This window comes from Apteryx mantelli, chromosome 6 (genome assembly GCF_036417845.1).
Source record: "Apteryx mantelli isolate bAptMan1 chromosome 6, bAptMan1.hap1, whole genome shotgun sequence".
Lineage (NCBI taxonomy): Eukaryota > Metazoa > Chordata > Aves > Apterygiformes > Apterygidae > Apteryx > Apteryx mantelli.
The window spans coordinates 15,276,897-15,289,821 of NC_089983.1; the positions used below are offsets into that span (position 1 = coordinate 15,276,897).

At 39.6% G+C, this 12,925-nt stretch overlaps 1 protein-coding gene across 4 annotated transcripts in view; it reads right to left on the minus strand.

Annotated features, from left to right (window-relative positions):
* Window positions 1-12,925, minus strand: part of SPATS2L (spermatogenesis associated serine rich 2 like) — a 172,550-nt gene that overhangs the window by 101,743 nt on the left and 57,882 nt on the right. The window lies entirely within an intron of this gene.

Consider the following 12,925-nt stretch of genomic DNA (forward strand, 5'->3'; position numbering starts at 1 on the left):
CGATATCTCACATTTGGTTGAAAATACAATGTCCTCAAATGACTGTGACAGTCAAAGTACAATTTATAAGAAAGAAAAATATTTAAAAAGATTGGGAAACAGTCCAGTTAAAATCTTCCTGGAAATATGCAGTTGAAAAAAAGAGCCTAACACCAGCATTTTCTCATTCCAGAAGTAATGCAGCAGGATCTGGTGGTGTCTAACATTTCAGAATGAGTGGACTTGAGCAGGGAGGTAAACACTTAGAACAACTGAAGTTCAAAAACAAACAAACAAAAGCCTTGAGCTCACTCCTGCAGCAAATGGGAAAGAAGTGAGGGAAGGCTTGACAAAAATCAGCATAATAGTAGGCTTATTGTTGAATCTGAAAGCCTCATTTTCCACCAGTGTCCCTTTTCTGGGAAGCTGCACAACCCCTCTGAAAGCACTTTCTATAGAGATGATAAATCTATGTTAGAGATTTATGCACATTCAGATTAAGTCGGGAAATCAGACATGAAAAGGATAATTAAATAGAGAGACAAAAACCTAGAAGAAAAATTACCAACCCCCCCCCCCCCCAAAACAAACACAACTAACAATACACCATGATATATCAGGTCCTGGGATTCTGACTCTGACTTTGGCACCTATTCTTGCTTGAGCAATGTACGGGGCAAGCAACCTTATCCTGTTCCTCACTGCGGTTCCCAGGACACCAGAGATGGGCATTCCGTACAGCAGTAGATTCTGGGCTGTAGTATAGTGTGTAAACAGACTAGGCTTCATATCTTTGGTCCTCCCTTGCTGGGTGGTTTTTTTTTTTTCTTCTTTTTTGGCACAAGCTCTTAATTCATCAATAGCTGGAAGGACATGGGAAGAAAAAACGTTCCATAGCTATACATGGGATTGTTTGACACCACAGTCTTCCTGCTCTTGGAGGGGCATTCAAACAGGAGTGGAAAAATACAAAGACAGCTATCAGTAACACTAGCCAACACCCCAAAAAGCTGTGGCTGGCTGGATGAGTTTCTGACAATGACTTGCAGTCCCAGGATATTGGCTCTGTGTTAATTTAAATGCTTGTTTTTTGGTGACTTCCACCATCCATTTAGGGTGCTAATATGTGGTCAGCACTAAAGAACAGCTGAAGGAGTACATCCTTCAGTTGGTAGCAGTGGTAGGTTTTTGACCCATGCTTGGACTGGGCCCTGGGCTAAAGAGAATAATCTCATCCTTTAATTCTAGGCATCCAGTTCAGATGTGTATGTTAGCAACGTCGGTTCCCCAGGTTGTCAGGGAAGCTTTGGGGTCCCACTGACTTTACAGGAGCCTTGGACCCTGTTAGCATCAGAGTTAGGTGCCTGAAGCTAGACTGAATAACCCCCACACGCAGGGAGGCCTTAACAGTCACAGTGTTACTTGTGTTACTTGCCTGCAGCATTTGACCGTAGGGAAAACCAACCCCAGCCACCCAGAGGCATTCTTCCCCGGGCTGTACTCCAGAAGCGTACTGCTGCGGGTTCTGACAGGGCTCCATTCTATCCTCAAACTCCAGCAACAAAAGACAGGGCATGCCCATCAGCTGGTAGCCCTAGCTGATTGCTAATCTGTCTGGACTCAATACTGGGAGCAGAAGACCTGAGTGTTCATAAGCTAGATGAGAGCTTTTGAACATAGCAGTCTCTGTTTTATAACAGCCCAGTCTTTCCAGGCACGAATTTGCGAGGTGCTGTGAGACTTGGCTGTTTTGACACAGATGTCACTTTTCTCCTTTTGGCTTTACAAGATGTGCAGTCAACTCTGAGTGTTGATGGTCCAGCAAACACATTGACTGAACAAAATTCAATGAAAAAGCCCTTCTCTTTCCCATCATTACAGCTTCAAAATATGCAAACTCAGTACTGTGTCATAGTCCAGTGAGCAAACTATCCCAGCTTTGATGATTTGATACATAAATGCTGCAGCTTTGGGAGAATCTTTAATTTGTGCACCATGACTTTTTAATTAATTAATTTACTTACTTATTAAATGTTGTCCCATTTTACTTGAATAAAGTGGATTCAGTGCTGGTGCCTGATTAATCTCTTGTGGGAGCTAAGGTCAGACACAAGTGAAAAAACATGAAATCTAGAAGATACAGATCTGGTTCCAAACTTTGTGATGCACGCTGATCTATAGCAGAAACTATTCACAGTCCTCTTCCCCACCCCACACACCACAATGTGTGTGGCAATTCCAATTTCTGCATAAGGGTTCTGTTCTAGGAGGTGTACAAAATGGTACTTCAGCTTTTGCCCTGTCCTCTTTTCTGCTATCAAACATGTCATTTACAGGAATTTGAAGTTTTTTCCACAGGGGCTGGGCAAGCAGTTTATAGATGAAAATTTACTTTCTGCTACTAGTAAGCCAGATTAAATTCAAACTAAAGTCTTGAAGTAAAAAGTACCATATCATTTACTAATCACCCAAATCATCACAATTTTCCTTAAACACTGAATCTGATAGTGAAGTGTCCCATTACCATCTTGGACATGTATGAGAGTTTAACTGACACTGACATTAGTAGGAGATGAATGTATATACAAGGGAAAGATTCAAAGTAGGGACTGTATTCAACTGCTTGTTTTGCATAAAGACTCTAATCTAGTCTCCTTCACATGAAAAAAAAGTCACCAGTGCAAGATAATCCTGACCAGAAGGAAAAAGAGAAGAGCAAAGGTATTCAGTGTTTTGGAGTTTCATTTGAAAATCGGGAATTCAAGACGAAACTTATCAGGGCATTTGTAAGTGGCACATTCGAATAATGATCTGACTATTGGAGTCAGGAGTTTGGCACTTGAGGTTACAGTTGTTGATACAGTGATATGTCTGATATGGTATTTCAAAAAAGGGTTGGCCAACAGGCAGAAACTTATAATCAAGTTAGAAAAAATGACAAATGCAAGGATTACAGTTTCAATATTGTTACATGACAGGCAGAGAATTAAAGTGGTAAAAATTAGATAATACAAATAATGCCAGAAGAAACTAAAAAAATCAAAAAGTCAAGGGGTAAAGAGGTATTGTTGACAAATAATGTGCTTTAGGAGTACAGTGATTCTTACAGAAAAGAGACCAGTGATGTGATTCAGAAATGACTGAGTTCACTTAAGGTTTAATCCAGAATGATGTTGAGCACAGATTTGGTTTCTGCCTCTGAAAGCTTAGCATAGTGGAATCCAAATTCCTCAAAAGCAAAAGGAAAGCGTTCCCAAGCCTCTGTACACTAGGAAAGCAGCATCCCTATTTCACAGGGAGGGAGCCCCAGCTCAGGAAGTGCCTCACCCAAGGTTGCACAGAAAGGTTATGCGAGAACCAAGGACTGAGTGTAGCCAGCAAGGCCCTACCTCCACCCCTCATAGAAGCTGTTGAAAGTTACCCTAAAGATAAATCAGCTTAAAAAAGCACTCTGTCTAAAACAAGAACAACATTTGTCTATGTGCAGTTACTAGATTTAATGCACAAACACAGCTGGCTACTTTCAAAGACCAGAAAAGACAGCTAATGTACTAAGAGAAGACAGAGTAGACATTAAAGGAACTGAAGACAAACTGAAAAAGGGGCATCCCTCCATCTATCTATCTATATACATGTATATATATATAAAATATATATATATTTCCTATATATAAGATAGATACATATATATTATACAAAGAATAATATAACCTTTAGATCATCCTTCATACTAGTGTCCTACTGCACATAACAGAATTCAGACAATAGTTCTATAGTTGTGCCCCCCAAATCTTCCAGAACATAATGAACATGTCCTATTTGTGACACGTTATTATTTAAGAATATAATTCCTCATCAATAAAATCCTTAGGCTAGCTTCAAAGTTTTAGGAGAAAGATACCATTATTACACTCTAGAGCCCTTCTCCCTGAAGGATATGTGAGGAGTTAAGTCACACAGATGCATGTTGTTACTTATCAGCGCCTCAATGGCATTACCACAACAGCGAGGAAAAAGACCATTTTGTTCTGCCTTGTTACTCCATCAACAGAACTGCTGGTTGGGTTTCAAGTTCAGAATCTGAAGCTGTATGAGTAAAACTACTGCTATAAGTTCTCTGGCTAGTCCTGAGCAGATATAATTATGAGGAGGCAGAGAAGGAATGCAAGACTCAGTGAAATGGGATTCTGGCACAAACAGGCTGGAAAACAACTGGGAGGGAAAGAAGGGAAGACAGAGGAAGGGGACAAAGCAGGGGAACAAGACGACATCCATTCTTACTGTCCTGGACAGCAGGTTCTCAGCTCTAGGAAGTGCCAAACCATTGGTCATGCAGTGCGGAGGACTTGGTATAATATGATCCCAGTTGCTCCTGATATGGCCTGAGGAACTGAACTAGCATTGGCTGAAGCAGTCAGCAGCACTAGTGGGGAGGGGAGGTCCCACAAACACGATGCCTGCTCTGACCACCAGCTTTACATGCTGTCATAGCCCCCAACAAGGGGCACCACGTGGCTGTAAGTCTAATGGAAGGTACAGTCTAGACCTGGGAACTTGATACAACTCTCAGGTCACAGCTGAGTGAAGACCTGCTTGGTTCAGTTCATAGGATGGGAGAATCCTTCCAAGGTAAGTTCAGAATTTAGGGAAAAAATAAACTCAGTATACATTTTAAAATATATCTTTTGTAGGAAGCTGGCTAACCTGCACAGTTACCTCAACAGGCCAGAATTATAATGACAGCCAGACTGGGCCTGTTCTGGATGGCCTGGCCTCACTGTACATCTGCCTCCATCTCCTCTCCCTCCATGCCTCCACTGCTTCCCCTCCTAGCACATGGCCAACCTGCACTGCCTGTTTTATCAAGTATGGAGAATGGGAAGGCTGGAAACAAGCCCTTCTTTTTCTCTCTGTCCCACCTCTCTGCTGGTGGTGCTCTTTTGTCTGCTAGAACAAAACAGAGACATTTCACTTGGGGCCAGAAGGAGTCTGTGAGTGCAGGAAAGCACACGGTGAAGGAAGGCTTCTCCCTGAGGCACAGAGATCTCGCACCCCTGCCCGAGGACTCTCCCAGTGCCACCTCACCCATTAGATGGAGTCTCTAGAGCAAGTCTCTGCCCCACAGAAAAAATCAAAGCATGTGGGGAAAAGGGAGTTATTGGGAGGGGAAGGAAAAGGAACTCCTGTCTCCAACCATAATCCTCCTTACAAACTGCTTTCTGCCCCCAAAATTTTAATGGTATCACTATGCTTGGTGGTACCGTGATGCGTGTGCGTGTGCGTGTGCGTGTGTGAGAGAGAGAGAGAGAGAGAGAGAGCGCGCGCGAGAGAGAGAGAGAGAGAGCATCATGAAAGATCTAGATAGTCTTATCCACTCAGCAGTGGATAAGCAGAGTTTGCTCATGCAGGTCTTGGAGAATACAGCTACCTAAATGACCTGATCCCTCTTGTAAAACTTGTCATGTCATCTGAGTTTAGCCTGATGAGTTGACCACACTTAATAACAAAGTATTTAGCAGTTCTCAACACTATGTCATAAATGCTAAATAAGCCATGTTTTGTCTATAGCAAAGTAAGAGTTAATTCCCCAACAGAGGCAGAAAGAGAGAGAGAGAGAGCAAGAAGGAGATAGAGGGAAGCTACCGGCTGCAAAACTTATATAATTTTATTCCCAGCTTTAACAATAACCTTTGAAGTGGTACAGCTTTCTTAAGCTAAAATATGCTACTTTTCAGTACGTATCATTGTTTATGGTTGCAAAAATGACTCCACTTGAACTCTAAACTGGATACTCAGTGTTGAAAAAAACAGAGGAAGATTTATGTGCAGACCTCCACCATTCCCACAGGTATCATGCTATATCCAGCACTTAATAACTGCAGTAGTAGTAAGCATTACAGTAACAGCTGACATTGTTTTGCAGGCACAGGTCAGTAATTTTACCTTGATCCTTCCAAACCATGGTCCCAACAGTACAGCTCCACAACTGAAGAATCTGAATTAACTCCAGGAAAAAAAAAAGTACCATCTTTGTGAACTCTCCTTGTCAACAAGATCTTCAAGAGCCACAGAAAGGAATATACCACTGTAAACAAAGGAATACAATGCCATAGCTGCCAAGCTGGGTTTCAAAGCACTCTCCCCTCTTCTGTCTCATACACTTCATGAAATTAGGCTATAAACATCAAGCAGAAGTGCAAATAACTTTCTAACCAGAGAGTAAATTTGAATGAATTCTTTACCTGGGACACCTGAGGAAGTCTGGCCCTAGACTGCAGCTTTGCCAATCAAATCCAGACAATTATTCTGTTATTAAAAAAAAAAAAAAAAAAAGGAGAGGAGGAATGTCTAATGGAGCTCTCAAAATGACGGGTAATGTCCACAGAGAACTTCAGGAGGACTTTATTGTTATTTTCTACTGTACAGATCTTGCTTCATTATTTAAAAGGTTCACCCTTAGGGAGCATGAGATCTCCAGGACTTTTTGTATATTTGATAGCACTTAAATCTGTGCCAGAATTCCCAATGTTTTATCCTCCCCATGAGAAATAAAAGGCCAGCAGGGGTGCTGCATGCTTTGTATGTACTGTCCATCAATGAATGATGAAGAGGACACCTCACCAAAGCCTGCTGTGTATTTGTGTTTCTGCAAGCAGTGGCTCTAAATTATGGATTGCAACCTTGACGATGTACAGTATCAAGCCTTAAGTCCCAGAAATATTGAACTGACATGAAACAGCTAGCAAGCAGTTGTTAATTTTAACTAACTTATGTAAAGGAATCAGCTGCATTTTCAAGAGCAAGACCCAAAACAAGAAAAGATGTTGAAGAAAACACAGTGCTGTATATATTTCTTCAAAAGCAGCTCTATAAAGGGAGAAAACACCAGATTTAGACTAAAATCAAAATCTAGGGTGGAAATTCAAGTTACAGTAAAATGCAGTCCTTGTATTTGTTCCAGGGATACCAACAATTGGCTACAATCGCCTTATTGAAGATAGAAAGCTGCACACTGGTCAAGTAAGATGCAATGCTGACAATTTGCCAGAGTGTGGGTTTAGGCAGATATCATTTGTCATGCTCAGCATCGCTATTGCAAAGCTGCTCTGAGATCAAAACCCTGATTGCAATCTATCAAACCAATAATCACAGTGAGTGCAACGGCTGAGAAATTGTGATGACACAGCTGGCTGCAGGGACGAGCTAGGAAATGAATCTGCAAAGCTGCTGTCAGTGTGTAGAAAGCTTTGGACTAAGGGAAAAGCATGGTAGTTCTAATAACAATAACACAGGAATGATATCAAAAGTGATATTAAAAACAAATCCAAAATGTCAAACTGGTTTTTGAAGGAGAAATATTTAGGCCTGCTGCTCACAATTTGAACAACAGGTGCGTAGGGCTCTACATGTCTCTTCACCTGGTATAAGCAGAAGGACTCAGTTCTTTTCTCAGTCAACATTAATCCAGGTCCACACCAAGTAATGTGAGCAATTCTCCATTGCTTCTCTACCCCCTATTCCCTTTGTCACTTCTATCCTTTACCTCCACTCAGTGGGATTCTTGGCTTCAGTGCATTTGTTTTCATCTAAATATAGCAGCTCTTCAACCTTTTTGTCTTACTACTACAACCTTGACTGCCTTTAACGGTTCCTGCATGAAATTAGGCTTAGTTTGCATTCTAATCAACTTTGGTGACTTGTGCTTTTAATTAGTCCTTTAATATTCCTCCATTCTCCTCTGCAGAGATGGTGCATTGTAAAGAACCCTCCTATGTGTCACTGCGGTTTCAACTTGAGGGGGAAAATATCTTACAAATGGTAAGGGTACAAGAAACCTAGGCAATTTATCATAAACCATTATGATTTTATTCTCTCCAGCTGGAGCAGGAGACATGTTAATATATTTTCCAATTGAAAAAGTACCATGTGATTTATTACTCCATCAGGAGCAGGGATCTGACAAGTCCCATACTTAGATACAACCTTTATGGGATTCTCAACATACTGTAAATTGCTAGATCTGAGCACTCTCTCTCCAAAACCACAGTGGGCCTCTGACTGCCTTATATGCAAAGGTTTAACAGGTTAATTGACCAAACTGTGCTCACTTGAATAACCCTTTTGTGCTCAAGATTTGACCCACAGAAGAGTTCTGAAAGTTTAAAGCACAACATAAGTGCTAAGTATTACTGGGTCACATTTTGAGGTTCAGAATTTGTTGTTATTTAATGTTTATTCAGGCAAACTTCCATTAGAGTAAAGCACCAAATTAAAAACCCTGTAAGGACCTCCAGATATCACCCATTATTAATCCTTTGAAGTATCAATTAAATTTAATGTTCTCTGACATCTTCTAGTCTTACCTGATTAAATATCATTCCAAATAAAAGATACTCAACTTTAACTTAAAAAGTGTGATTTATTGCCAGCCAGCCTGCTCATCTGATAGTTGAATGAACTAAGAAGTTTCTATGAGGGTTCTTAAAAAGAGCTTTCATTATAATTGTATTTATTGCTAGTTCTTGACTGTTCGGATTTAACAATAACTAGAATGATCACTGCAGAAAGGAGCTCTGGAAGAACACATAACCTAAGGATGTTAACTGTGTGTAAGACAGCAAGATTTTTATTTAAGACATCATTGAGATCTTTTCACATCACATCAGACGTATGGTACTGCCGTTAAATATACAAGCAAGTTGCTTCAGAGCAGTGAGAGATTTTGTGCTAATAAGAGTAATAATATTTCACATCTTATATACAGTTTGTTTTTATTAAAGTATTTGTTTTCTAAATTGTTATTTGGAATAAATGAGTTAAGAAATAAGCACGGCAATAAAATTTTGAAACCTGTCTAAACTACTTGGTCCTGTGAAAATTATATAGGTAAATTCACGGGACCACTGGCATTAGTGCCATCAGGATTCACCCCCTGTGCCCTGGTAACCTAGCAGCTTGCCACACCAGGACTGAAGGCATGTTCGTCAGCCTCCTGGTTATCAGAAGTTATTTGGTTGGTAAAGCAAAGCATGCTACATACTGACTTCTAGAATTTAAAGATGAAGAGATTCACCTCCAGTCAGCTGAGGCAGTGACCATTTCAGAAAGAAAAGAGCACCCAAACTTCTTAACAACAGCTGTACAGGGTCAGACTGAAAGTCCATCTACTTCTGTAGATCCCTGAGAGTCATGGTCAGTAACTGATGCTTAAGAAAGAGTGTGACAAGAGAGCAAGCACACAGTGCTACTTATCCACTACACCTTCCCAGTTTCCAGAAATTTGCAGCTTGGGCACCTTTTTTTTTGGCATGGTTTCAGGGTTTGAACATGGGATGTGCTAAACAGCACTTGCGTGTGTCACTTTATACAGGTGACAACTCGCAAAGTACAAATAGTTGCCTGGGTCAAAGCCAGACTCCTAAGAATCTTGCAGGACTGAAGCATTAAAGCTTGAGAGAGCCTTTTGGGACAGTGGGTCACTGGAGTTTGAAAGACAGCAAGCTCGAACTGTCTTAGGTTCTCAGGGTTTACAAAAGCCATCTTTGCTCAAGGGTGTATTCTGGAGAAATGCTGTGCCAAACTCTGGAGATTTTATTCATTCTACTTGTGCAAAGGTCAGATGAACTTTAACAGGGTTTTATGCAGGGACTGTAATATTTCAGCCTAAGGTAAATAAAACATATAAAGAAAACTTACTCTCTGCCCAATCCTAGAAAAGGAAATAACCCAGCTCCTTAGACAGAATCTAACCCCTTTGAAGGCAACTTTAATAAGGGAGAATTTTATCTCCAAATCCTGAATATCCTAAATTGACAAGAGGTTGAATAAGTATCCCCTGCTTTGTTTCCCGGAATGCAGGTTTAATGGATGCAAACAAGTTTGAGGTTCAGAGCTTCCCATGGCAAGCAAGGAAACACATTTTTTTAAAACCATCAGTAAAATGAATCAGAAAAATATTGTCCAGAGTGTGAGATTCATGATGGGGAAAAAGCCACTTTTCTATGTTAACCTAAAATCTGTACACACACAGAATTAATTGATTGTTATGTATCCAAATTCGAGGAAAGAACCTAATATAGTAGGTTTGTTTTTTCCTCATATGCAGAGCAGAAAGTATTTCATAACAGTTTGCAATACACATATACAATGTATTATTTTACCATTTCTCTCCTGACCCTAAAATACAGCCTTGATGTGGCAGAGATGGTTCTAATCCAGTTCTGCTATTTATCTGTGGAAAAAGCTCCTTAAAGAGGCAGTATGCCAGAAACAAACAACACAACTTTAAAAACCAAATGATGTAAATCAAACATAGAGATGCTTCCAGCAAGCTCACTATTACCCAGAGTTTTCAACAAAAGCAACCCACATCAGTATAAAGTTCTTTCCATTTACAAAATCCTTGTCCTGATAATCTTTTATTTTGCTGTAACAAAAGCTGCCAGATTAGCCATTTGCACAAACTAAAGACATTTCCTGTTTGCTGCGTAAGAACTGCAATAAGAAATCATGCAAGTGTCACTCAGCTCTCCTGTCTGAAACACTGGGAAAATATATCAAAATAATTTAGTACGGTTTATTGCAGATCCACTGATTCAGCACTGTCTACCTCAAAAATCATGAGGTACACCTAACCGAAACCATGAGATTGCCTTCAAACAATAGTATCTTTTAAAAATAATTTTTTTCCTTTAATTTTGCTTTTTGAGTCTCCACTGTGATCCACAGCACCATCATGATGGATTAAAATATTACTTTAAAAAAATCAGAGGCAACGCCTTCACCTGATCTGCCAAGGAGCTGGAACATGAAGAAAAACATAATATATTGCAAAAGTCAAAATCAAATTGTGAGACTGAACAGTAACATTCATTTCAGGAAAAACTTAACTGAACTAAAACAAAATAATGAGCACTCCTAAGCTAAGCAAACAAAAATTTTAAAAAAGAAAAATTAGAAAAACAAAAGTTTTAAATTCTTGTTACTATTCTAACAGCAGTAATATCAAAAATCAGCGTTCAGTGAGAGCAAAAACTAATTGGAATAATCTTGCCTATAATGTAGCATTAAAAGTCACATTAATATGAGAGGAGAATGATAACAGAGAGATGGGAGGCAGACTGGACTCCCAGAACCCATCTAATCCATCCCGGCAGATGTTTGTCCAACATAGGTGAGGGAGGTTCCCCAGCCTCTTTGGACACTCCAGCGTTTCAAAGCCTGTATAGTTAGAAAATCTGTCCTAATATCAAACTTCACTTTTTCCTTGCTGTAAATAACACTAATTTCCCCATGTCCAGTGGGCAAGAACAATCGATCACCGTTCTCCTTAGAACATTTTTTGTATTTTTACTTTTTTCTCCACTTAGCTTTTTCTTTTCTAGACTAAAAGGCTCCTTTCCTTCACTTTATCTCAAAAGCTGTATTTTCTTAGCTTTTGTTATTATCCCAGCTTCCACAGGCTTCATCATTCAGGTTCTTTATAGGATTCTCTCAAAAACCTGTGACCAGCTTTATTTATGAATACTCCAAAAAGTACGTGTACAAATGGTATCACAAAATAAAATCAATTCAAAAAGAATATGTTACAGTTTAATATATTTATATTAACTTGCCAGTCAACAGTCTCATCACTGCCAAAAGATTTATGCTCCCTCCACAGCAATGTTTGTCTTGTCCTGCAGTATTTTTTCAAATTAGATTTGGGGTAGGAATTTTATTGAAGTCTATTCTATAATGCGCCTTCTGCATTTACGTCACTATACAAAAATCATGCATAATATCAATAGCAGTTTTGAATTTTAGACATTTTGAAGTTACTGGAATGTTTCATTTTCTCACAAAGGTGATGAGATTTGGAACAAACTTAAACATTTTCTCCTCAGAGAGAAGTCTGGGGAGTAGCTCAGAAGTCCTGAGCCACGAATGCCAAGGAAAACAGATCAAAAGATAGCCTTTTCACAAATCCACTGAGCATTTGTAATATCTTTCAGTTAATGCAGGTGAAAGGTGCAAATTTTATTACTCTAATTCCATGCCATGTAAAAATGGAACATAATAAATGGTCATAAACTAAGGATATGAAAAGAAAGACAGAAAAGGTATAGAGGAGTTTGTGGTTGACCTGAGAACTAAGAATCAGCCACCTAATTTGAGGGCCATGAGAAACATCTGAAGCTGGGCAAGGGGAATTTGGCAGACCAATAAGTACGGGTAGGTCAGTGTAAGGTGGGGCCTGTTCCCACAGGCAAATAAGGGTTACAAAGACTCCTTGGTATGGGGAGCTAGAGAGTGAAATTAGTACCTCATCTCGCTGCTCAGACCAGTAACCTGGAAGAACTGCTGTGCAAAGATGACCATGAATGTGGGCTGTCAATTTTGATAAAGATTTTTAGAAACTGAAGGAATTAAATGGATTCCAGTCATGGGGAAATATGACAGTTAAGGCAAAAGTAAGTTGCTTACAGATGCCCCAAGAAATATGTAAAGGATATGAAAATATGCAATGAAACAAAGTCCCAAGCTAGACCTTACACATGTCAGTTTGACTAAAAAACAAACACACCTTGTCTGATCATAAACTGAAATGGGGACATAGCATTGCCAGAGAATATCATAATAATGTATATAATATACATATATATATGTAATATATACAACTGGCATAGAGTCAGCATGTTCTCTATCCCTGTAAGTCCATTTTGTGTCAAGACAGGGGCGGATCTGTGTCTCAGAGGAGATCTTGTTTGGAGATATTGGTAGGACAGGCAATCAAAATATAAGAGACTTAAAAGTCATCTGGAGACTGAATAAAACTAAGAGGACTAGAAACTTTTTCTATGGGCCCTTAAATTAATTGTTTTGAAGAACCTGTGAAGATTTTCCACATATACCACATAAAGAAAGACAGGTTGAGAAAAAGAGATTTTGCTGGCAACATAAGAAG